Consider the following 22,119-nt stretch of genomic DNA (forward strand, 5'->3'; position numbering starts at 1 on the left):
ACTTTTAGTGCCATTCTTGTTGATTAACTGGGTGTTAAGGAGAGGAGGAGGAGGAGGAATAAGAGGTGGAAGGGGATGAGAATGAGGAAGAAGAGAAAGAGGAAGAGTAGGAGGTGGCAGGAAGAGAATTACTGGGTACCCAAAAGCACCTATCCATATCATAGACCTTTAATACCTTTGTAAATATGTTTTTCTTACCTTCACGCTCCTTGCCATAACTTGAAAGCAGACACCACAATACTGTTTCATTAACACTGTATTTTCATCTCTTTAGGCCTGGAGCAATAACGTCATAAAATTTATAACTGTTATTGTACTTCAGTTCTGCTACTCTTACTTAACAGGGCTGTAAATAACACCACTCGGATTCCCTTCAAAATAAAAAATGAAATTAAGAACAGAGAGGGAAAATCTGCAAATAACTCCTCCCAAGGCTGTGACCTCCTCCATCTGTCGAGAGCAGGGCAGGTTGATGAGGAGGTTTCATGATGGCTATGCCATCCTGAGTGGCTGCTCATTACATCAGCCTGTGGATGGGGCTCAGGCAGGTGCTGCTGTGACGGGCTGGCAGAGTCCCATGGGAGCTGTGCGCTATGTACCCATTGCTTCCCTGCTTCCCCAGGGTATCTGAGGAAAGCAGAGCAGGTGAACATCTTCCATCTCTCTAAGCATTTCTTTACTCCCCTCTCACCAGTGGATGTGCAGCTCTTCTGGAGCATTATAGTGTTCTGAAGACATAGTATTTCACTCCAAATAATCTTTTGCTTGAGAAAAAAATACGCGGAGGCATACAGCCAACAGTTGAACTGTGTTTTCATCAATTATAATTTCAGTTATTACTTTGGGCTTGCATCCAAGTGTAAATTGCTAACATTTTATGCAGTTTTCACATTAATGAAGAGTTAAATGGTACATGTAATAAAACAGATAAAATTACGAATATGATAAGGACATTTATTTGATGTACAGTTCAAAACTTTCTATGCTTTTTTGTGGTATTATGGCCTTTACTACAGTCATCATCTCATTATAGAAATGAGCAAACATGGGTAGAAATAAAGACAATTTCTTGCCAACAAACCCTGCCACCCAGAAAAAAATGTCAGGTTTTGCATGCTTTTCTTATCAAGTTCATCTGTTTCACCCAGCTGAAGAGATCATACCTTTGGATCTGATATATTACTTCTTTGTAGAGCGCTCCTATGAAGAAGGTAACGGATAGATTAAAAAACAAATAGAAAAGATACATCAAAGAGTAATCTTAAAGACTAAATTCACAGTAACAGCCCAAAAGGAATATGCAAACAGACCTTTTAATCTTTCAGCATGACTTATACCAGGCCTAATTTGAACTCAATTCTTTAGAGTCAGAGTATGTGAAACAGAGTAAAATGTCAAATTTTAGGGCCGAGTACTTTGCCTGAATTCTAACAAAGCAGGTAAGCTTATTAAACTTCAAGTTTTTGTGCAGCTACACTATGTACATTCATGAAATCATAGACTGTCCAGCTGCCTGCTGAGCTTGGGGTTTATATCAGGAGTGGTCTTTTAAAGCGAATACCCCAATCATTCCCATTTACCGTGCTTTACTTCATGTCATGTGATGAAGCAGTATCAGAAATGGCAAACTGGATTATTTTTGAACTAATTATGAATCGAAGATAGTACAACAGATGAAGTCCAACTATTACTGTGCATTCAGTCCACAGAAGCTGGTGTCAACTAGTCTGAGTAAATGCACCTGAAACACACGTGGTGGATGTTGTGTTCTCGGCACTGGCTGGTTTGCTCTACGAGCCTTCTCTAGTGGGGCTGTGCTACTTGCTTACGCAGGTGTAACCACAGTCTTCTGAGTCTGAATTTTTTCAGTCTGGTTCTTGGGATTTAAGGATAAAAGTGGGAATATTTCCTCAGAGTCTTGGGCACCTCAAGAGTGAACCTGAGAGAAACATAGAAAACAAGAAGGAGCCTAGATACATTATAGAAAGGGACAAGAAAAGCCCAGAAAGGGTGTATACTTTTTTATTTTTACAGAATACCCATTTTATGATTGGTCTGCCTTGATGAACCTTAAAAAATTGTACAGTTTATGAAGTTCAAGATAATGACATGTGTGTTGCATAGCTTCAATGTCACTGTACTTTGAGGGTTAATAGGAAAGGAATGAGAATACGTCCTAAATTCTTTCATTTAAAAAAACAAGTGAATGCTACTTTTAGCACTTTAATATGAACTTTCTTTAGAATTTGTAAACATATAGTCCCATGAATTTACACCTGTCAATTATATTTTAATAAAAACAAGCTTTACATGTGTCATAGAAAACAAAGAAAAAGGCTATACTGCATAGCTAACTCTTCCAAATAACTCAGACTAACATACAGAGTTTGGTTCTGAACTGAATTACAGGTATACTATTTATGTCTAACCTCTTCCTTTTTTTGCAGCTTTTTCTTCTGTGTTCTATTGCAATGTCATCTTTGAAGATGTTATTGCTGGAATTAATTACTTCTCCATATGCCAGAGCACTAGCATCCTGAATTTGTTACATCAAAGGATATTGGCTGAGAAGACAAATAATTAAATGACCCGTAACACAGGTAAATGATACTCTCGGGATCAAAGGGCTCCCCTATGAATACTGTGTGCTGCTCTGCTCTCCAGTCATAGAACGAGTCATTTGGTTGCAATGGCTGCAGTGAGGTAGCTTTTGTCATGCCTTCAAAGTGAGGGTTTTCCAAACAGGATCTTCCTGTTTGTTTTCCTTGTTTGCTAATTGTTCAGAAAATACTAAGATGAATGTAAGACTTGGTCAAATATCAAATCATACGACATGGGTACATCAGTACCCACAGGGGACTAGGCTGCTGAACCGCTTTCAAGTGAAAGAGGAGACGGTCACCAGTAGTCTGTTTTGGAAAGGGATGGAGTTAGGTGACTAAGAATTTTCTAGTGCAAGAAAATAGTATGCGAAAGGTAGCAACTTACCTTGAGCCAGGCTATTGTTTTTAGTCTTCTTTGAAAGTGAGTTAAGCTTCAGATGTAAAAGTCACTCCTCTTCTAGTACAAGAGTGCCCGTGTAGAGAGTTAGTGCAGAACAGCTGGTCAGGTGTGGCTTGGGCTGTAAGACCCTGGTTGCGTAGAAGTGCTGTGATGTGCCGCCTTCAAGTATGTTTTCCTAGGAATCATGGATGTGTCTGTCAGCACCTCTGCCCTTTCTTCCTTTACTCATTCCTCATTTTTTTAATATAAACATCTTGTTCAGCTGTCAAGGTTAGTACTTTACATATCATTAGCTTTGAACTAAGTTGGATATTTCACTGTGGTGCAAATAAATCATGAAACTAAAAATCTGCATGAGTATTAGAAAGCAGAAATAATATTTGTGCTGTGAAGCAGTCATTTTTCATGTTATAGCTGCTTTGATTATGATGGATAGGAGCTTCTCTCCTTCAGCAAAATAATTTGAAATATATATGTGTGTATGATATAATATTCTGAAGAAGAATAAATTAAAGGTATTGTGTTTGTCTGGAAGTTGATGACTGGATCACCAGCTAGTATAAATTTTCATACTGCTATTGAGAGTCAGAGATATTACTAAATGGCTCGGTACTGAGAATCAAAACCTGAAAATGTTGGCTGAAAATATAAAAATATTTCCGTAAAAAATAAAACAGAAATTATAGCTGCAAGAATTTTGGGAAGATTTATTAAGTACTGTCTGTTATAGTAAAACATATATTCAGGTGTACGTATACGTAATAATTACAGATTTCAACTGTTAGCCTACTGTATACAAATTCTATGCTGCTGCAATGGTAATCTGGTATGATTAATTCTTTATGCGATTTCATGTAAAATAATTGTTCACACACATTTGTTTTCTTTCTTACTATTTTTTATTACCACATTAAAGTTTGTGGCTTAGATCCACACTTTTGGTGAAGTACTTTCCATCACTTTTTAACATGAACTTTCTTATCTAATGGTGTTCTTTCTTTTCTGCTTCCTACTGTTAATAACTTTCTGAAGCTTAATAAAGAGAACAGCAGCAGGAACTGCATCTATCAGTCAGTATAGAAATAGCACATTTTGTGAGTGGTACTAAGGAGCAATAGCCATTAAGTCTCAGAATACAAAAATAATTATTTCACCTGTATGATGCCTGTACTGGGAAAGATTGCTTCCCCTATGGAGTCACTCTTATGAGAATTTTTAATGAAAAATGAATTAACTTCAGCCCTGAGGATGTGGCCATTGGGCTGAACAAGTCACTCCAAAAATTACAGTTCCTTTCCCCTAACTTACACAACAAGCAGGAACGGGCTCTTAAGTTTAAGTTGTCCCCTAACTGTAAAATCAACTGTAAAAATCTTTCTGCCTTCAACAGAACCAGATTTATGTTACAGGAAAGACCCATCTAATGCCAGCATCTTTACTTGGGTTCTCTACAGCTGGAAAACTTTACCATATGTGATAGAAGTAATGGTGTTAGTATGGCAGGAGAAGGAGGATGCCCAAGAAGTGCAGAAATTACCTGCAAGGTTTCCAGCTGTTCAGGGTGGAAGATGACACATTGTCCTCTTGCAGAACATAATCATGGAACTGTTCAGGTTGGAAAAGATCTTTAAGATCAAGCCTAGCTGTTAACCTAGCACTGCCAAGCCCACCACTAAACCATGTTGCAAAGCACCACATCTACACGTTTTTTAAATGCCACCAGTTCCCTTGGCAGCCTGTTCCAATGCTTATCACCCTTTCAGTGAAGACATTTTTCCTAATATCCAATGTAAACCTCCCCTGATGCAACAAAGGCCTTTTCTTCCTGTCCTGTCACTTGTTACCTGGGAGGAGAGACCGACCCCCACGTGCCTACAACCCCCTCTCAGGCAGCTGCAGGCAGCAATGAGGCCCCCCCGAGCCTCTTCCTCTCCAGGCTGAACACCCCGGTTCCCTCAGCCGCCCCTGACAAGACTTGTGCTCCAGACCCCCCACCAGCCTCGCTGCCCGTCCCTGGACACGCTCCAGCACCTCCCTGTCCCTCTTGCAGCGAGGGGCCCAAACCTGAACTCGGTACCTGAGGTGCGGCCTCACCAGTGCCGAGCGCAGGGGGACGGTCACTGCCCTTGCCCCGCTGGCCACACTGTTTCAGACACAATAACAAAGCATAAGTAGAACAATAGCTCTGAATTGTGGATCATAATGGAAGACAGCACAGAATTTTAATTTGGTGAAGTACAACTGTATATCCCTAGTGAAAGGTCTTTCTCGTTGCTGTGTGTGCATGCTTGCTTCCTGCCTCTTCATGCTTAGGTCAGCACTTAGGTGAGGCTTGTATGATACCTTTAATATTCCACTGCTTTTTATAACTACAAATCATTAGGATTAGTTTTTGTTGTGACTGGGCAACAATGTAAGAAGTGATTTTACCTCCTTGCAGTGGTATCTGCCAACATGCCTGTGAAGGACACAGTCTTTGCCTGTACAAGCAAGTTAAGTTGATTTCCCATGAAACATTTTTAAAATAATACGGTTCCTGTGTGGATATTCTTATTTCAGAGTAGTTTCTTCACAGTTCAGCTTAAATGTGTTTGCAGTCAGATTCATAACTAAGATCCAGAGTGTACAGTGATCTGTTCAGAGGATCTCTTCGTGTGGAGAGAAATTTCTTTGCAGTATTTAATGTTAGTTTTGTGTTGAGAGCCTTCAAAATGAAGTTGAAATTCACCCCTACCTGATGGCAGCCTCTGTTTGCAACTTCATGAGAAGAGAACACAGCACTTCCACACATATACCCCTATTCACTGCAGGGCAGCGGTTTGCTGCCTGCACCAGCATTACCTGGTGTCCAGTCCTGGTAAGATCTCTGCTGTGAAACTGGGATTATAAATCTTCTTAAAGCTATGCCTCAGCCTGCAAAGTAGAACATAGGCCACAGAAAACACGAATTGAGGGTGTGCACATAGATTTTTTTTAATTTTTTTTTTTTAAATTCTGTAATTTAATTAGTACACATGACATATTTTAACACACTGTGCTGGAAGCTTGGTTCCATGTATCTTCCATTAGTTAAAGGATTGGAAAGTTCACCTTAGTTCTGTTTATATTTAACCAGATACATGGAATAAAGCAACCTGCCTTAATTAGGCTGAGACTAATTAGGATGCAAATGAGACTAAATGAATGCAAAAACTTGGATTGTAACTCACAAGAAGGATTGAACGGGTATGCTTGATCTGGATTTTCCAAGCAAGGACCCTGAGTTGGTAAGTGCTCTCTTATCTTTGTGTCAACACTGAATATTTTTTTTCCTGGGTGTACCTCCCTATAAATATGGGCTGTTTTGGATGAGAACATTGGATGAGGAACAGTGGTTTCTTTTTAGCAAAAATAACTGCTTTGTAGGTTAAATGTCTTCAAAACAATAATTAAAAAAATAATTAAAACCCAGTGAAACTCAATTTAGAAAGAAATTCAATTTACGGTTGCTTTTAAATAAAAAGTGCTAGAATATGACTCCTTGTTAGCTGTATTCGTCTCACAACAACTTGTAAACAGCTCATGAAACCACAAATGCCTAGTAGTGTTTTCTCTTAGGAAACTGTTTCCATAGAGATCTTCTGCTAAATATGTTTATATGACACCTGAAGATGAAAACAATTATTCACCCATTATATGTTCTTTCTTTCCTGAAGTACTAATGGGTTGAAATAAATTAATAAAATAGTGGACCTTTAAAACATCATTCACCTGGTCTGTGGCTTGTTTATTCACTACATTATATGTGTTCTCTGAACACATATTGTAAAAAATAATTTGATGTGTAAGCAAGGCAGAAAGTATTTTCAGCAACCACTCTATATTTTGCTGATTTTAAAATATTGCTCATTTTTAAGCTTCTTTTTTTTTTTTTTTTTTTACTAGTTTGATCAAGTTTTCAATACCAGTAACATTCAGTGAGCTCTTGGAAAGTTAATACAAGAACCAAAACAAAACAAAAGGATAAACCTGAACTTGTCCTAACAATAGCATGTGCACTGGCAGAGGCAGGTTACAGGGATTTTTATTACAAAGCCATTTAAAACAGTGTAAGACTTTTTTACATTAAAAAAACTTACTAGAATAAAATGAAGTGTTTCATTATTTAATCTCTTAATTAAGATATGGAAAGATTTTACATTACAAAGTCCTACGAGCCCCTTCCCTTGAGAGGCAATTACTCCCGCTAAGGTCCTGCACGTACCACAGAGCTTCTGTGTGCAAGACCGAGCTGGACTTGTCCTTCTGGATGATGGATTTCTTCTTAACAGAGTTAAAGACGTACCGACTGCTGAGACACCTTTGTCTTCCCCAGCAGCAGGATGTGACCAGTCACTTTTTAACTGGGTGAGAAGAGGGAGCTGGGGTGCGGCTGGCCATGGGACTGCCTCCGAGCTCTTGCCCTGCTCTGCACTGACTTGCCTCTGCGGGTTTCTGAACCAGACTGTGGGAATGTCTCCTGCCGGAGGCACCAGCTCCCGCTGAGCTCCTGCAAGCAAAGCAGAATGTCACCTGAAGGTGTTGATATATTCTGCTTATTTATAAAGAGAGCGGAATAATGTATTTTACTGGAGGAGGCTTTGACAAAGCCTAAACTGGACAGATGTTTCTGGAATTGGCCCCCATTACCAAAAACCAATTGTAATTTAGGTATCAGTTTTCACAGTGAATTGGTCTGTTTTGGGAAGACCATTTTTGTGCTAGTACTGTATACATATCAGACCTTGATCTGACGTAAAATGTCTTGATAAAATATGATATTATCTTTCAACAAATGGCTCTAGCATTGATTTGGTCATGGATTAATAAGCACCTTGATTATTTTTTAAAGTAATGGTTAATATAAACTTGGAGAGGTAACAGTTTCATCTAAACATACGGTCTAAGAAAGTGAGAGTGTATTAAATTTCTTAAAGATTAAATAGATTGGGATTGCCAGGGATCTGCCTTTTTGTCTCTCATGCATGATCCGTGCTGTGGCTGTGGGAGGACAAGTAGTGGAGTCAGGAAACATCAGGAAATGTTGTTATGAGTGAAGAGAAACCAGAGTGGCATTGTCACTGGAGAAGGCAGGGGAGTTAGCATGCAGCAAGGTCCCTGCCATAGGTAGGGAGAGCACTGCAAACTGATGGGCTTGCGTCCTTGGCAGAACGTTTTAATAAGACATTCTCTTTACTTTCCTGAAAAACACTGACAATCCGAAAATAATGCATTGTAATTAGGCTGCTTGACAAGTACCATCTGAAGCTTTGTGGTACAACAATGTCTATTTCCTGGTATTTTCACTCTTGCCACTGCGGTGAAGAACAAAAGGACTTCTTCCCTGTATGTTATACCTTTGTAGCCCAGCCCAGAGCTCTCGCAGTCATCTCCTAATACGCAACAGGAGTCTTCTGACAATTAGTCTGAGCCACTTTGTCCTTCCCCGTGCTTCGTTCTACTTGAAGACAAAAGAAAGGTGTAGTACTGGTACTTGAGACCAAAGGAAAGGGGTAGGATCCAAAACCTGGAAAACTGCAGAAATGCTTTGTGTCCACGAGGCACAAAGCATCGATTCCAGCCTCAGGCGAAGAAGTTCAGCAGGTATTGTGGGCTTTGGGGGACAGGCACTGCTTCGTTAGCTGTACCTGCTCTGTGAAGAAATGGAGGACTTCAGTGTCACGGCTCAGTGAGGCACATTTCAAAAGTGGAAAGTCGAACTAAGTTTTGTAAAGCATGCTATAAACTTTCTAAATATCTGAAGTCAAAAGCAATGCTTGAATATAGATGCCATTATACTGGAGAAATTAAAAAAAATATTTGCCTGGTACTTTTCAGTCAGCTTCAGCAGCTTATTAACGTTGATGTAAATTAAATTACTACTAAAAGAATATAGTCTCATTGTTAAAACATTATCTTCCAATGCTGATGTTCTGTTGACTGAAGAGACAGAAAAGTAAATACACTACTGTTAAATATACTTTATATATCACTGAAAAGTGGGGAAGAAACCTGTGGATAACTGGCTAGCTGAAAAGGGTCACATAGACATAGTCCAGCTGGCTGGACAAAAATGCACATCGCTCTCAGCTTATCTGAAGTAAAGCAAAATACACTGTCTTTGGCTGTCCTTGTTACACAGTAACAGGAAGATTTTGGTGGGAAAAGAATCTTGCAGGTGGGAACAGATAACTACAGAAGAGAAACAAGGGGCGGGCTTGGTATTTAGGCAACTAACCAATAATGAGCTTAACTTTTGTAATATGTATGAGCTAATTATAAGAAGGCATAAAAGGTGACTGTAAGAGACAATAAACGAAGTCTGCTGATCACTCATATTGAGTGACTGTGTCTTCCTTCCGTCGCAACAGAAACCAAACGTGACTTCTGAATTTAGAGTTTCTCCTTTTGGAATTTAGAGCAGATGTGCTCTGTGAAATAAGCCCTGGTGCTTTTATTAAGGCCATGAAGTGGGGCTGTAAAAAGGTTCTGAAGCTGCTTCATGGGTCGTGGTTCATTAACTCTAATTGTCATGTCTGGATTCCATCTGATGGATGATCAAGTCCTTCCTTTCTTGCATCCGTTTTCTCCCTGTCTTCAGGTGACCACTTTCCAGAGCCGCCTCCTTCAGAAGTATTGCCAGGAGTGGACCTGGGTAATATTTTAAACCACTTCAGTCATACTTGAACGTGTCTTTTTCTTGCTGTATTTTCTGCTTTTCTTGTACTCTTCCTGTGTGGAGCTTTCCTCTGGGGAGAATAGAGCCATCGTTAACGAAAGGCATTTTAGATGTTGAGCAATTATGTTAGAAAAAATTTTCCTACTTGACAAGACTAATTTTTGGAGGTCAACCCTGACATACACTAAAGATAGAAAATGTAAAGGCCTCATCAAGCACCAAGCACCTTCTGATTTCAGGCTTGATATGAGGGAGTGAGGACGCACTGTTTTACATACCACCCATGTAAGACAACCACATCACTTATAGTATGTGGCCATCTGTGTGTTTCCCAAGTTCTTTTTCTTTATTAGAATTAAATGTTAGCCAAAAGCAGAACACTAGCTCCGTGGGCAGTGGAAAGGATATGGAATAAGTAAAGAACGTTCCATCCTTTATCTCAGGCTGTTTGTGACTGAAATTTGTGTCGTGGTTCTTTGGTGTCCCAAGAAAAGATATTAATGCTTGCAGACCAATGCCAAATAACACCTCTCTTTTTAAAAGTAAATGTATTTATAGGGGCATAGAACTAGCTGTTTTCCCTACTAGATTTAAAATATTAAAATTTTTTTCAGAACTTGAAATTTATTTGGCAACTTTAATTCCAAAGCTTAACTAAAACCTCATGTCATGGTAACAGCAGGAATAATCTTTAATTACTATGAAAGATTAGAACTTGATTGGTTTTTAGTGTGGTTTGAGTACCATTAGGTACTGTTCTATATAAGTAGATAAATAATGCTGTGTTGTTAAACATTAATTAGTGTTTAATTGGTAGTAAGGAATGTTCTGAAATCAAGAGGAATAAGAGCTGTAAATCTGAACACAGTTTCTGAATTTATAAAATCAAAGTCCAAGATTCCATAAGGTTGTCTTGTCTTGGATGTTAATGTTGTCGTAAGTATTCAAAAATTCTTTAATTTTATATGCCTAATATACTGTGCCAAAATAAAATAATCAATAAACTGCAAGCATGTGGAACAGTTGCAACACCTCTCATGTTACTAGTTTTAAATCTGTTGAATTGTTTATACATGCAGACCATAAAGTTTTGAAAAAAACCCTTCTAAATCCATTTTGCCTTAACAACAGACAGATAGCTGCCTAGATTTATAACAAACATTAAATATCTGTAAGTGTATTTATTGTTTTCAAATGTTTTTTAAATGTATTCCATTTTTGTTAATGAATTTGTTTTCCTTCAGAACGCCACCATCATGAGATATTCCTATCAGAATTGTCTGATACTCATTTCTCAAAATCTTGTCAGCATTGATGTTTCTTTTAAAATATATCCTGTTTTGTAAAATAGGAAGAAATGTCATAGATGAACTGAGAAAGGTCAATTTACTAATTGATAGGTGCACTTGAATATAGCTATCTATATGACCTATGGATGTTAGCACAGTATTACTCTGTTCAAGGTTTATTATCTGAGCAGTGGTTTAATTCTTTTAGTTGTAATCTAAAAAAACCACAATATGCGTAACAAAATTAAAACAGCCTATCTTACAACGTTTCAATACACCTTTTCACTGTTATTAAGAGAGTTTTCCTATTCTCTCAAAAAAATCTGCTGCCACTCTAAAGTACAAACTCACGATTTCATTCTGGGCTTTGCACATCAGCATTAATGTCATTCTTTTACAGCCTCCATCTTTCCATTATTTATTCTAAGTCAGGATCTCCCTGATCCCGATTTAGCCATGGCATGCTAAATGCACAAATCTATAATTCTGCTGTTTTCTCTATAGTATCCATATGTCTGAGAGCATAAAACAGAGATGGAAACTGATGGGTTATTTGACAGCATCTCTGGTCTTTAGTCTCATCACACTTTTGCATTTTTACTGTCTGAAAATTGACTTTTTTACCTGCATTTTATCTGTAGGTAAGGAGCTCACTGGCCTTATTTTTACACTGCAATATTTTAACTTCAGCCTCTTGTGGACTCTTTACATTTTTCTTTAATAACAGAAGGAAGTGAGACGTTTTCAAATATAGTCATAAACCATTTTTATGCAGAGCTCTCACTTCTTCAATCTCCAGTGTTAATTTACTTCTTTGGCTTCCATTTTTCTTTTCCTCTGGGAATGTCTACTAATTTACTTCATGTCACAGTTTCATATGCATCCTAGTCCATATTTTCAGATGTTTGACCTTTATTAGCTATATAAAATATAATACAGTTTCTGCTTTGATAGCATCCAAACCCTGAAATTCATCATTAGGGAGTTGCTCCACTTCCAGTTCCTTTCTCTTGGACCACCGCTAGCTGCTTTTCAAACTGCAGTCTTTGCATAAGCTGAACATACTTAGGCTCTGGTATCTGATCTATACAATCTGCCATCAAAGAAAATGAGGCCAACATATATTTGACCTGTTGCATAAATTTGCAGCTAGAAAAAATATTACATTCCCTGCGAAGAATGCTGGTGCCTTTAGCTGTTGTGAAGTCTAATTTGGTTTTCTTTCTTTTCTTTTCTGTTATTCCCTCACCTCCATCTACTCCTCCATACTTTCTTCATAATTGAGTGGTCCTGAAGTCCTTAGGCATCTGTGTTCTTGCCTTTAACGTATGCACTTTTGTTTTTACAGCCTCCCAAAATACAGTTATCCAATACTTTAAATATTTGCCTAACCTCTCCTTTAATGATCTTCTACATTTGAATTGTTACTGGGCTCAGGTTGTTGCTCTTACCTTGGTAACACACCTTTTTTTGATTTGTTCTTTCTGTTTGGGTTCCAGATTCTCGTTTGACTCATGTGGGCTGTGGCCTGTATCAAACACGGCCAGTTTAGGAGAGCGTAACAAGCTGCAGGTGAGCCATCCCACCTGTTTGTGTGGGTGTTCTTACCCTGTCCCACATGCAAGGAAAGTGCTGCTGGTTTGCGTCTCAGTGAAAGAAGTTTTCAAAACCCGTTTCAGATACACGAGCCTAAAGTCATGCATAGAGGAATAAGCAATGTAGAGTGTTTCTAGGGGGAGGAGGTGACACAGAGTTATAGAAATGTAAAATAGGAGGGGGGTGCTTGGGACTGTCTAATCACTATTAATTTCTAATGTCTTTGTTATTAATTACCTCACCATTTTTTATAAATCTTTTTTTGATATGAAGAGGACACTGAAAAGCAGCTATGTTTTTTACCTTAACTTTGCCCTATTTTGCATTTGTACTTCTATTTCTGCCTCACTGAGTGCTAGTATTTCACTTTCTCCTGCGCCTCATGACCCATTGGATTATCTTCTATGGAAATCCCATTAACAATCTCTGAAAGTTTTTTGGGAAAAAAATGCTGGTTTTGGTTTTTTTTTATTATTATTATTTGGTTTGGGATCTTTTTTAGAAATCTGTTAGCTTCCCTTGGGTTGGAAAGGCTTCTTGAGAAGGTTTCTGGAAGTCAGGGGCATCTGTTGCTGTGGAAGAGGGAATATGGATGTCTTCAACTTAAAGGTTAGTAGATTCCACATTGTATTTAAGTGGAAGTTGCATGAAATCCAGTCACGATGTGGAAATGTATTGATTTAAAAGACCTGACATATTAAAAACATGTTTTATAAACAAGTTTTCTATTTAACCCTAGGTATCAGTCTTATTTAGTAGTGAAAATATCTAGAGAAAGGGAGATTTTTTTTTGAATCAATGCACCAAAAACTTATCTTCTCTGTTATACACCAGTTTGAGCACAGTTTGTGATGTTTTCACAGAAATCTACCCCCACCCTTTCTTCCCATTCCATCAGCCGCAAACAAAACGTATATGGAATTCAAGTCTATATAGTGAAGAATACCGGAAACTAAAGAAAACAAATATTATTTTGAGGTATGTTTCCAAGATTCCAACCAGGTCGTGCAAAAGCCTACCTAAGGTCACTTCTCCTGCTTCTGCAACTGCCTCTGCGCTTCACAGGTGCTGTTAAGTACCGGCCTGGTGAGAGCTGCCTGGGCTCTGGAGGCAGGGGTAGAGGGAGAGTTCGAGGGAACAGAAGGGAACAAGAGAGCCAAGCAGAGGTATGAACTAATTCAGACACTCGCATTTCAAATGTTTCTAGCTACAAAACAAGTCTGAATATTTGCTCATGCATGTAGCTTTGCATTGTCTTAATAATTTTCTGCGGGACAAAGCCAAGAGAGATGCCAGAGAATAGAGAGCCCTTTTCTTCCTATTAGTCTTTCAAATATGAATTCTCCCACACTGAGAGAACTGGGAAGCCTCTATCCTACTCACAAAACATAGTCCTCAAAAAGCCCTTTCTAAACACCACTCACACAGACGGGGTGCAAGAATATCGTATTACAAAGGGGAAAATAAAATTAGTAGACAGAGAACAGGAGCTGGTAGAGTAATTTATTTATTGCCTTCTTCCAACCCAAACTGTTAGGTTTTTAATCTGGGAAGGAATCCTTAACCTCTCTGGCACTTACTCTGCTATCTATGTAGCTCAGTAACATTTACCTCCCAGGGAGAGGAAAACTGTTGTGCCCTGTGTTTAATAAGAAAGTCATCCAATCCACAAGTGTTACTGAACAATTCAAAAGCAATCCTATTAATCCAATATGGATTGAGTTTAGTCCTAAAATAATATATACTAATTCTTTAGGGATCCCTGTGAAAGTCTTAATGTTCAGATCTAACTCCCACATCAGTCTGAAAGCACAGGACTGGTTTTTCTTTGTTTTTTATCCTCCTCTGTAGTGCTTTTCAAAGGTGGCTTATTTCCCCTCAGTTTTGCCACAAAAGGGAGTTAGTAAACTGTAAAGCCTGTATGTTGGGAGGCAAAGGGGTGACAGGGAAGCACTCTGGTAATGTTTTTATGTGTGGGAGGGCTAGGCCTATTAGGTTTCTCCATAAGTTTTCTCAGAAAAAAAGTAAGACAAGAAAACTGTCTTGCTCCTAATGACCTAGACCCCTTGAATCTTGTGTTTGATTTTGTTATGACTGTCTTTGAATACCTCCATTTCATTCTGATCAGCACAAGGCATTACATGGTCTCCTCATACCCTTTTTTAGTTGGAAGGCCTGAATTCAGTCTGCGTTTGACAGAGCAGTGACAGAGGATGCTTATGAGTGGAAGCATCTCCCTGGTCCTTACACTAAGTGAATGGGGAGCAGGAGGAAAAGCGCTGGTCACTATGGGGTTTTCCTCCTGCCAGCCAAATGATATAATCACCCAAGCACCTACTTTCATTCTCTCCGGTGTTGTTCTGGGAGTCTTTTCCTTCCTGGTGGTGTACCTCTGCTGCAACACAGGCCTTTGTTGAGAGGTGACATATCACATGCCTCAAAATGTATACTTACTGACTGCAGAGTCTATAATGCCCTGAAATAAGGTGCTCAATGTTATTATTTGCCATACAATAATAATTCAACTTTAACATTACAATGCGTTCTAAAGATGTGGGGGATTGGTGGCTGTGCCGGAGCAAGGCATGACAAGTACTTATTGAGGTTAACCTGGTGTGGGATGGTAAAAGCCTTGTTGCAGCCGGCTAGTTTTGACAGTGCTGCAACATACCTCTTTCACTTTCTGCCCTGTCATAGAATCATGGAATGGTTTGGGTTGGAAGGGACCTTAAAGACCATCTAGTTCCAACCTGCCCGTCATGGGCAGGGACACCTTCCACTAGACCAGGTTGCTGTAGCAGCCTCAAGCAATCCTCCAGAAATTTGGCATAGGTCCTCCAGTGAAACAGGAGCACAGCTAGTACTTCCATTACGAACATGTAGCAGCTAAGACCATTCATGTAGGAAGTGGAAAACTTCATTTCAGAGCCTTCCTCAAGGGAGCCTAAATACACCACAGAAAGTGCTAACTGCAAGGTACAACCTAAGCTGAAAGAACGGTCTGTCCTGTTGCAAGTGTGCAGAAAAGAATTAACATTCAATAGGCTTCTGGTGTGGTTTGTGCACTTGACCAGAGGAAGGTAGTGGACAAGCAAGTCTGCTGAAACGAAGAGCTCGTTTATGTTACTCTGGCGACTTTGTACCACTGGGGAAGCATTGAGCCCTGCATTAAGAAGGCAGATTGTGTCTCCTGTGCAGCCCTGATGGATCCTACTGACCAGCACATAGTGGGATTTGGGACTCCATGCTATGGGGAGCGTTGTATTTGACCTGATGTAGGTGGATTCCTGCTCACCATACGGGGTCTGGGACATACTGGATCAGCTTAATAGCTACATCTTGCCTTGTATCCTCTCTGACAGCAGTCATTAGCAAATACATATAAACTCTTAGTGAAAGAGTCAAAGAAACAGACATGTATAGAGTCAGTCTTCCCCCAAAGCATTCTGTTCTCGTGAATTCAGGGTTTTATTAGCCATTTTGGAACAACTTCTTTTGGTCTGCCCAGCCCTGTTCACAGCAACTGGTGTGTTCAAGTCTGGATTCAGGTGCCAAAAAGTTAGGGGAACCACGTCTTCCCTCGGATATGATCCTAAAAATATTCTAGTCTTCTTTCTTTTCACCATCATCCATCTCTTCCTCTTCTGGCCTTTATACCTTTAAAGACTTTCACACTCCTAGCAACTAAAATTGCATATAGATTACATTCAGCCAAAGGAACCACTATAATTATTTCAGATTAAATGCATTCTTTTGTTTAATTTTTCAGCAATTACCTGCAAATTTTCACCTCTAGGGCCATGTCTGTGTTGCCATACAGATGGCTGTGCATTTCCATGCATATCAGTCCAGCGTAGGCTCTACTGTTACTAAACAGCTGCACCATGGGTGGTCTCATACAGCTTTTTTTTTTTCAAACAAAGTGTAGAAAAGCCTTATGTTTTCATTATGCAGGCATAGTCTGGTTTTAGTAGTATATTACAAGCTATACTCACCCAAGCTACTAAAAACAATACTCACCCCAAAACCTCCATAAGTCTTAAGAAAAATACATATGTGTGCAAATATATATTGTATAGAGAATAATATTAAATATAAAAATCCTCTCACATTATCAGGTCTAATTACCTATGATTTTTAAATGCTTTATTTTAAATCATGAAATTAGGAATATAATTATACTATGGTCTCCCACTTCCAGTAGCTTCAAACGATTGAATGCTTATGGTGCTTAATTTTTGAAAATGTCCTCTTTTTGCATTACTTTTCCATTAGGTGTAATACTAGTCTTAAATACTCATTTTCTATTTTGGCTTTAGGATTAAAAGTTGTTCTTTTGAGCCTGAATCATATATAGTTTTCTTACTGATTTGTGAAAGGGACTTTCAGGTTAACAAAAGCTGTCTCTGGACTTACAGTATTGTAAAATGGATGCCTGGCATTCTTCAAACTGCAACAGAAGGAAAGTAATAAGGACACTTTCACTTACAAAGCCAGAAATAAAGGAAAGGTGGAATGTGCCTCCATTCTCTCAAGTATCTAAGATGTCATGACCACTTATCTGGTGCTCTGATACTATTAGATGAGACATGCTGTGACCATGGTCAGTCATAAAAATGGTTCTGAATGGATCCTGATTCTGAAGCCCAAGTGAGTTTTTACCATTGATCTCAGTAAACCTCATTTCTAAGTAGTCCCAGCCATAAAAGGGACATATGCCACATACTGGGGAGTCTTACATGTCTAGGTAATTTTATTCCATTTAAAAACCATTATTAAAATCTCTATTGTGAAACCCAAGTAATATTCCTGTATTCTGTGTCCATAAGGTAGTGTAACTTCTATTATAAGTTTCATAAGGATATTATTGCAGGGTTTAAAGCAGTTATTGAAAAATACCTTTATTTTATTGCTATATTATCAGAGTGGTAAGGAGATCAGATTTATGGTTAATTTTAAAACAAGGAACATAAATTCCAAAATTCCAAGTTCTTTTTTATCAAGTCAACCAAAATTTTACTGCCATGTCACTACTTAAGTAAGTAGGATACTTCTGAATATTTTATAGTACAAATAAAGTTTTGGCCTGTTATTAGGGATATACTTAAAGTATTTTAGAGAGCTTTCACACAGGGCAAAATCAAACACTAAAGACACTAAAGACAGAAGAAACATAGGTGTTAAAGAAAGGTGATGATCATAGCAAAGCCTACAAAATACTAATTACGTTATTCTAAGCAGTGACACAGTTTTTAATAAGACCTGAGAACAGTTAAGCAGCAGAGAAAAGAATTTTTATGTGACTGTATAATCTCACAGTCTTTGACATTTTAAATTATGCCACCCCATGGGGTTCTTGTTTTGATTCACCCCAAAACAACCCAAAACTCCTAATTCTGACTATTTTGCTGGTTTAGAGGTTGAAAATATTGACCTCTAGAGCAGAATGCATCAAGCATATGAATTATGTTATTGCCCCTCCTCATGGAAAGAAACTGATACTAAACTATCAGATGAACGCAGGTCACTTAACTATCGTCACTACAAGATGGTGAAAAGGGTCCCTTTGTGACTAAGGACAGGTAAAACAATTCCTCAGGTTTCCTTCTGCAGCTCTAAAGCTGTTACATGCTTTGATTTTCCCTAATAAGAACAAGTGCATAGTCAAATCTCTTTTTTCCTGAATTTTTACTTTGTAGGTAACATACAGGTGAGAATTGATGAGCTGGGATGGAAATGTGTGGAAAACTTTATCATGTAATGCAAAGCTTTTTATTTAAAAATTATTTAGGAATTCCTAGTAATTGCTTAAGAAGATTTGTATTACATGATCACATTTTTCCTTCTCCTCAGTGTGTCCTTCTCCAATGTAATCGGATTTATTGACTAGTATGAAACAGTGTTACTCTTTCTTTCTTGCAATGCTCAGGACTTGGCCCTTACCCTTCTCTTCTGTAAAGTAGCAACTGATGTACAGCATTTGTTGTTCCCTTTGGCTGGATTTTGGAAGTTCTAGCTGATGTAATTTTTCTAGAACTAATCTGTTCTTTGTAAATGCCCGACCATTGAGCTTGTTTGACCCTTTATTTTTGTAAGGAAGAGAAACAGAAGGGGTTTTGCCTGCAGACTTGTGTGCCTGAAGTATTCCATTCCATGGCCTCACAAGGCTTCCCAGCAGTTTGTAATCAAAAGAAAATTTATTTAGAGAAATCATGGAAATATTGAACTTCCATATATACAATATATTATAATATTAAAAGTATCTTAAACATTTCAGAGAATAGCAAGTTCTTAAGTGCACTTACCAGTTACACTTATCATTGCCACATATATCAGTACTTACATCACTACAGAAGTTTGTAGTGAGTCTTCAAAGTGATCAGCCCAGACAACCACAACCTTTATGGACACTATTTTTAAACATTAGGGATCAGAAAAGATTAAAAATACAGTTTCAGTCTCATGTTCCTCTTTGGGTTTGGGGGTTGTGGTTTTTTTGTAGGTTTTTTTTTTTTTGTCAACACAAATCCCATTGTAAGTCTCCGCACCCCATGTGAGCACACTGAAATGCCATTAGCCAGGCATATATAATGAAACTGGGTGTACTGCTGGCATAATTCAGTACCCTCTGGTGTTGCTTATGATGTAAGGGGTAAAGCAAATTCAAATGCATCTCATTTCTTGTCACTGCCCACAGGAGCTAGGCAGAATCTGTGTATCTTCCAGCACACTGCATAGTTCAGTTAGTCACTTGTACTAATAGCTAGCGTGGCCACCCTGGCTTCCAATGCATTTTATTTCAGCTCTGGCTGTACAGAGTGCTCATAAGATGTAGGCTGAACCATCTCTGCTCTGATTTTAGAGTCTGCCCTGCAGGACAGCTCTGCCTGACACACTGCTTTGTTTAGTATCTGTTAAGGGGGCATAGCATTCCCCATGCCTCTTCTACCTTTCCGGAGAAGTGTAGATCAAGAGCTCATGCTACCTCCCAGAATATGCTCCTAATGAAGAGTTGTAAGAAGTGTTTGATTGAGGTATTTGTTCATGAGCAACCTCTGCCTGCCTCAAAGCTGCATTTGTTAAATATTAGAAAGGGAAGTCACCCCTCTGGGAGAGGAAGGCTCCAGAAATGTATGCTGCTAGCTGGCACTAAGATGTGCCAGTGGGTGATGCCTGGTCTCTGCAAGGGCTATGCCCTATGATTTCCCATCCCAGGAGGGAAAGTTAGATGGTAACTCACCTCCCTCAGGAAGGACATCAGAAGTACTTGTATGTTTTAGTGTTTGTACACTTTCTACATTTTATGTATATGTTTATGCATATTATCTTAGGACCAGGTAAATTTTTTTCAAGGTATCTAAGCAGTCTCCAAAGCAGAGATCAGATTAAAATTCCCCAGCCCGAGGTGTTTTTCTTGTGTGATTAGATAGCCAGGCTACCTCCTACTTGTCCTGCCTTTCAGGAGGGGAGCTTGCAGCTCTCCTGCATGGTGGCAAACCCCTGGCAGCAGCCACTGGAGCCTGTCCCGTGATCTGGCCTTACGGACCCTCCTGGAAAGGGGAGCTTTTCATGCAAACCCTCCCAGGTTTGGGAATGGTTTTAAGCTGACCCATACCTCCTGAATCCTGGTTGACTGGCTATGGTAGGAAAAAAAAGAGTTGCTCCTCTTCCATCTGCGTGCTCACAAAGGCTCAGTCCTTCATGTGCCCGAGCAGAGAGTAAGTGCTAAGACCAGAGAGGAGCCGAAGTTCAGAGCTGTGCTTGTAACCCCTGTTTCTCACCGAGTAACCCCCAGCCACCACCTCCCCTGCACAGGGGAGCTGGGTGTTGAGCTGAGGGTGTTCGGAGCCATCAGGCTGGAACAAGCCATTGAAAAACTCGAATATGGTGTTTAACACAGTCGGTGTGTCACCTCCACTTTCACAGAAGGATGGTTTTTATCTTAAAGTAATTAGAGCTTTTTGAAATACTGCTTTTATCACATGAATCCCACAACTCACTTTTAACGAATACAGACAGAATCCTTCCCCAGATTTCGGTGTTAGTGGCAGCGTGATGGACTTTGTACCAGTGAGGAGGGAGAAGGAATCAGGGTGCCGGTATGAAAAAAGGCATCTTGAAGAATTTACATTATTTTAGTATAAGTAACTTTTAAAAACAGTGGTTTAGTATAGGCAATCCTTCCTTTTTTTCCTCTTTTTGTATAGCTGTTTTTCTTTCTGAGGGAAAAAAAGTGTATTTATAGGTAAGGAGAAACAAAATCTATGGGGCAAGGAGTATTTCTTGCTAGTAACTTCCTTGCTGTCTTGCCTTTTGGATTATGCTGTGTAAGTGGAGCAAAAGAGTAAATTTATTCAACTGAAATTCAATTAGTGCATATGAAATCAAATTTCCCTGAGGCGAAAATCTGCTAAGTAAATAGAAGGACTCCCTTGCATGCACCTGTGTTTGGAATAGCTTGTCACGCTATGGAGATATGAATAGCAAGACAGGCATTTTAATGTTCAGACTTGAGATTTCAATCCTAACAGACACTGCTGAGAGCAAGGCTTCCAGGAGTTCATGTGCTGTTTCTGGTCTTTGCAAGATAATAATTCTGCAAGTAGCACAGACAGTGGCTCACGGTGACTAGATATCTCCCTCCAGTGGAAGATTTATTGCATGAACTCTACTTGAGACTGTGCTTCGAATGACTGTCTTTGGCAGCAAATGCATCACAAGCTATTAACGTCTTGGTCCCTTTTACCTTTTCACAATAAATCTGTATCTTTTATATTTCTTAAAACAAAACTCTGTAAAGTGCATTGCACTTTGCTTCAAGGGGCTGTGGTCTGGTTGTTGGGAGGGATACAGGTCAAGTAACTAAAGGAATTAAAGTCAAGGCTTACTTGCTACACGCAAGAAAGAATCGTTAAGAAACCAGAAGACTGCTTCCTCGCTCTTATTCGTTATCCAGAAGAGCAACAGTGGCACTGGGGCATGGAAATTATGCTCCGTGTAAGTTGTGACAGTGGGTTTAGCCCCTTCTAAAAAGGCAGCTGGAAACATGCTGCAGCCTCCTTCAGACTAACCTCCCACTACAGGTCCCCAGGCGATCTGTGTTCCTCAGCTTTTGCTCTGACTGGGTCCTGTACCCCGAGCTGTGCCAGGTGCTGGGCTGCACACCTCAGACTGTGAAGAACAATATGTAATGCCAGCAAAAAGGATTCGTAACATATGCAAAGAGTATATTCTTGATCTCACACCGAGGTTTTCTGTAGGCTCCTGTAGTACTTCCAGAAGCTACTATTATGCATAGTATAATGATACATGCTTTATTTTAAATTTAATTTTCTGAATTAAGTTTCATGATCCTTAGGTTTACGATTTGGGAATTAAAATCTTTTGACAACAAAACAAGTGCAGAACAGGCTTTGACTATAGAAATTTTCTTATGACACATCTGGTGAGGCACTTCTGCATTTTTCAGTAGTGTCCATCTTTAATGCAAAGACATAATTCTATCCTGTACTTGTTCAGTGCCCTTCTTCAAGT

General features: G+C 39.2%; 2 long non-coding RNA genes across 3 annotated transcripts in view; one reads left to right on the top strand and one right to left on the bottom strand.

Annotated features, from left to right (window-relative positions):
- LOC119143312 overlaps window positions 1-22,119 on the top strand; it is a 64,029-nt gene that overhangs the window by 13,493 nt on the left and 28,417 nt on the right. For both annotated transcript variants that reach the window (XR_005102665.1, XR_005102661.1), the window contains exons 2-6: window positions 2,448-2,600; window positions 6,119-6,269; window positions 9,623-9,676; window positions 12,489-12,561; window positions 13,088-13,194. This is a non-coding gene — a long non-coding RNA (uncharacterized LOC119143312). The remainder of the gene's footprint in view (window positions 1-2,447; window positions 2,601-6,118; window positions 6,270-9,622; window positions 9,677-12,488; window positions 12,562-13,087; window positions 13,195-22,119) is intronic.
- Window positions 7,051-9,639, bottom strand: LOC119143317. Its single transcript, XR_005102666.1, has 2 exons — window positions 9,397-9,639; window positions 7,051-9,033 (listed from the first exon to the last, which is right to left on the bottom strand). It is a non-coding gene; the product is annotated as an uncharacterized LOC119143317 (long non-coding RNA).

Source organism: Falco rusticolus, chromosome 1, assembly GCF_015220075.1.
Source record: "Falco rusticolus isolate bFalRus1 chromosome 1, bFalRus1.pri, whole genome shotgun sequence".
In the NCBI taxonomy this organism is placed as follows: domain Eukaryota; kingdom Metazoa; phylum Chordata; class Aves; order Falconiformes; family Falconidae; genus Falco; species Falco rusticolus.